At 35.5% G+C, this 5,009-nt stretch overlaps 2 pseudogenes; one reads left to right on the forward strand and one right to left on the reverse strand.

Moving 5' to 3' along the window:
• Positions 1-234: 234 nt before the first annotated feature.
• On the forward strand, positions 235-1,216 carry LOC119569907 (annotated as a pseudogene).
• Positions 1,217-3,254: 2,038 nt separating this feature from the next.
• Positions 3,255-4,662, reverse strand: LOC119569908 (annotated as a pseudogene).
• Between the last annotated feature and the right edge of the window lie 347 nt (positions 4,663-5,009).

Genomic DNA, 5,009 nt, shown 5'->3' on the forward strand with positions numbered 1-5,009 from the left:
GAGTGAAAGTGAGATTTTTGCGGTATAACAAATCTTAGTCTCTCTTTTTATCCCACTTCCAGCAACAATGCAGAAGAAGAGATCAGCTGTGTGGAGGCATTTCCAAGAGGTTGGGGAAAATAAGGTTATGTGTCGGACTTGCCACAAGCACCTTACCAAGCACGGAAACACCTCCATGATGCTGCGTCATCTACGAGGGAACACCCTGAACTGACACATGCCTGCTGGAATCTGATGGTCCAACAGCAACCGGGGAAGGTGTTTAAATGGCAAATAGAGAGCAGCCTGTGGAGGAGTGGTTAAAAACCCTCCCCATCTATGAGGTCAAGGAAAAAGGGGGGGAAGAGTGTTAAAATGGCCAAGGAGAAAGGGGCCCAAAGAAGAACATTAAATATGTCTGTTTTAGATAGATCATTTAAAACATCATTACACTCATGACAGTTTTAAAATTTAGAAGCAAAGTGTGGGTGATATATTTATAATTTTTTTAACTGCATGATGTGAATGGTCTTCATAATATAGATGGTTGTTAGTTTTTTATTGTGATAAACAATTTTTCATCTTTTTTCCCTTTTTTTATTTCCCCCCTCCCTTCTTTTTTTCCTGCGATCATTGCCAAGTCTCATACTGCAACTACATCATCCCGTAATGCCAAAATCAATTTCTTTGCAGGTTTGAAGAAGAAAAGGTCTACAGTATGGAGGCATTTTGCAGAGGAGGGCACTGATAAGGTCAGCTGCCCATCTGCCAAGAAAAGTTGGCCCAAACATGGAAACACATCCTCGATGCTGGCGCCACTTGCGAGGGAAGCACCCCCAGCTCAAGCTTGGGGAGCTGCAAGGTGATGGGTAAGGGAATCTTTTTTTTCAGTTTCAGTTTCAGTTTTATAATTGTAAATTTTTTTTAAATGTTACTAAAAAAATAGGAGCAGGACAGATATTAAATTAGGAAAATTAACAAAGGGCTGTTTTTGTGAATACCCCATTTCTTGCTGCTTTTTATCTCCTTTCTGTATTTACCTGCTGATAAAAATTTTCTCACTGCCTACAGAACAGGAAATACAATCGCCTTCACCTAAAGGCAAATAACACAGAACACGCTTCCTGGCAGTGTGTGAACGCTTGTTGCAAACACCCAACAGCTCACAGATTGTACCCTCATGGCAGATGGCCAGTTTGTTCAAGCCCATCGATTGGTTTTGGCTACTTGCAGGTAAGTCTGTGCTCTTAAAACCCTTGGGTTTTGGGGGCCTCACCCGCCCACATGGTAAAAAATCCAGACATTAGGCTTACCTGAGTGGGAAATCTCAGGTGTGTGGGGTTATAGGCCCCATGGCAAGACCCTACCCCCCCTTTTGCATTGTTATTACCTCTTTTTCTCTATAAGCATTTTTTGCTTTCTTGACATTTCCAAGGTCGTTATTTGTCATTTGATATTTTAATACTGTTTTTTCCCAGCACAGGCTCCATATCATATCACTACGTAGCATACTCTGCAATAGCAATAAATTGCATTTTGTGTGTACAGGAAAGAGGATCCTGAACATGGGAACTACACATCCTTCCAGGCATGGCTCACAGATTGTAAATTCCATACACTTTTACCGATGGAAATGATGAAAGATCCCCTTCCTATATTCTCATAGTGTCAAAACACCCTCCAAGAGCTTTGTGCACTTCTGACACCTCAGCCTTCAGCCACAATTCTCATGACATTATTTCCAAAAAAATCACCCTGACCCTAAGCCAGCCCTTACCTTACTTTTCTCATGCCTAATGGTGTCACATGCAGATCCAAGGGGGTTGGGAAAAAGTTTAAATTTTATGTAAAATTTCCCTTCCTTCTATGGGAGGATAAAAAAGGGAAATTTTAAAATATAATATATATTATATATATATATAATATATATATAAATATAATATATATTACATTAAAATTATAACAAAATATATATAAATTTCATTAATTATATATACATATTATATAATTCATATATTATAACTAATATATCATATACATATATATATACCTTTTATATATACATATCATATATATAAAACATATACATATATATAAAATATTTCATATACAATATATTAAAATATAATATACTAAAATTTTATCATATAATAATAATATACATATAAATATAACATAAAACAAAAATATATAATAATATATATTTTATATATTTTATATATATAAATATATATATATTATTATTTATATTTTATATTTATTATTTATTATATATATTTTTTATATTATATATAATATTTTATTAAAATTTATATTTTTTTATATTTTTAGTTAATATTATATGATATAATCTTTATTTTATATTATATTTTTTGTTTTATGTTATTATATTTTTTTATATATTATTTTTATATTATTTAAAGTATTATTTTGTTATGTTATATTTTTTATATTATATTTGTTATGTAATTATATATGTATATATATATTAATTATAATTAATTTTATATTATATTTAATTTATATTATATTATATTATATTTTTTATAATATTATTAAACCAAACAAAAATTTTTTTTTTTTATATTTTTAAAATTTTTTTAATATTATTTTTTAAATTAATTATATATATTATAATATATTATTTTATATTATAATTTCCTTTTTTCCACCCATAGAAGGCAAGGAATTTACTACAAATTTAAAAACCTTGTTCAAAACCCCCTTGGGGATCTGCATGTGACACCATTAGGCTAGAAAAGAAAGGAAGGGGCTGCTTAGGGTCGGGTGATGGAAAAAATGTCAGAGAATTGGGCTAAAGGCTGAGGTGTCAGAATGCACAAAGCTTTTGGGGGGGGTTTTTTTGAACTATGAGAATATAAAGGGATTTTTCATCATTTCCATCGGTAAAAGTGTTTTGGAATTACAATTGTAGCCTGCCGGGGAAGGATGTGAGTTCCTTTTCAGGATCCTCTTTCCTGTATACACAAAATGAAATTTTATTGCATTGCAGAGTATAGACTACGTAGGGTATGATTGGAGCCTGTGCTAGGAAAAAAAGTATTAGAAAATTTAATGACAAAAAACGACTTGGAAAAGTCAAGAAAGCAAAAAAACTTATAAAAAAAAGAGGTAATAAAAAATGCAAAAGGAGGGAGGGTTTTTCCCTCCGGGCCCAAAGCCCCACACCTGAGAGTTGCCATCAGGTAAGCCTAATGTCCCGGATTTTTTACCAGTGGGCAGTGAGGTCCCCCCCCAATGGGTTTTGACACAGATTACCTGCAAATAGCCAAAACCAAACGATGGGCTTGAAAAAACTGGGCCTCTGCCTGAGGGGAAATCTGTGAGCTGGTTTTGCTGCAACAAAGGGTTAACATGCCAGGAAGGTGTTTCGTGTTTTCTTGCCTTTAGGTGAAGGCATTTTTTTTCCTGTTTCTGAGGCAGTGAGAAAAAGTTTTTTCAGCAGGTAAACAGAAAGGAATAAAAAGCGCAAGAAATAGTATTCCGAACAGTCTTTTTTAATTTTTCCTAAACTTAAATATCTGTCCTCTCCTAGTTTTTTAGTAACACTTAAAAATTTACAATTATAAAACTGAAACTGAAACTGAAAAAAAAAGATTCCCTTACCCATCACCTTGCAGCTCCCCAAGCTTGAGCTGTGGGTGCTTCCCTCGCAAGTGGCGCAGCATCGAGGATGTGTTTCCATGCTTGGCCAACTTTTCTTGGCAGATGCGGCAGCTGACCTTATCAGTGCCCTCCTCTGCAAAATGCCTCCATACTGTAGACCTTTTCTTCTTCAAACCTGCAAAGAAATTGATTTTTGGCATTACTGGACTGATGTAGTTGCAGTATGAGACTTGGCAATGATCGCAGGAAAAAAAGAAGGGAGGGGGGAAATAATAAAGGAAAAAAGATGAAAAATTGTTTATCACAATAAAATCTAACAACCATCTATATTATGAAGACCATTCACATCATGCAGTTAACAAATTATAATATTATCACCCACACTTTGCTTCTAAATTTTAAAACTGTCATGAGTGTAATGATGTCTATAATGATCTATCTAAAACAGACATATTAATGTTCTTCTTGGCCTCTTTCTCCTTGGCCATTTTAACACTCTTCCCCCCTTTTACCTTGACCCTCATAGATGGGGATGGGTTCAACCACTTCCTCCACAGGCTGCTCTTCTATTTGCCATGAAACAACCTTCCCCGTGTTGCTGTTGGACCATCAGATTCCAGCAGGCAATGTGTCAGTTCAGGGTGCTTCCCTCGTAGATGACGCAGCATCATGGAGGTGTTTCCGTGCTTGGTAGGTGCTTGTGGCAAGTCCGACACATAACCTTATTTTCCCCAACCTCTTGGAAATGCCTCCACACAGCTGATCTCTTCTTCTGCATTGTTGCTGGAAGTGGGATAAAAAGAGAGACTAAGATTTGTTATACCGCAAACTCTCACTTTCACTCACTCATTTTTTCATTCACTTACAAAATTAATTTGTCAAATTAGGAACTTATATGGACAAGTGCTCAGTGGCAGGTGATGTGGCTGTCTCCCCAAATGAACAAAGCTCTTGTAGGGAGATTGGACTCAGCTCCAGCATTATTTCCACCAGTAAATGATAGTGAAATGTACCATCTATGAGCATGCCGGAGAGCATCACCTCTATCCAGGACATTTTTCCATGCACAGTAACCTATTCCTGCCCACACTAACCCGCAGTGCAAGTTTTATGTCTGAAAATTAAAATAAAGAATAATAACAAAGGTAACACATTTTTACTAATTGTTATTATTACTGCACACACTTGTTGATTATCTGGAGATATGATATGGAGCCTGCACAACGATAACATTTTATTCCCATCTTCACCCCTTCCCGATGGGTGGCATGTACGCACATGCCATGGCATGGGGGGACTATCTGCTGGGGGAATGTATGTACATGCCATGGTGTATGTATGGAGAGGCCATGAGTTATTTTTTGTTACAATCACGGCAAAATATTATTTTTCTGTGATTATGT

This window comes from Penaeus monodon, unplaced genomic scaffold, assembly GCF_015228065.2.
Source record: "Penaeus monodon isolate SGIC_2016 unplaced genomic scaffold, NSTDA_Pmon_1 PmonScaffold_19714, whole genome shotgun sequence".
Classification (NCBI taxonomy): Eukaryota; Metazoa; Arthropoda; class Malacostraca; order Decapoda; family Penaeidae; genus Penaeus; species Penaeus monodon.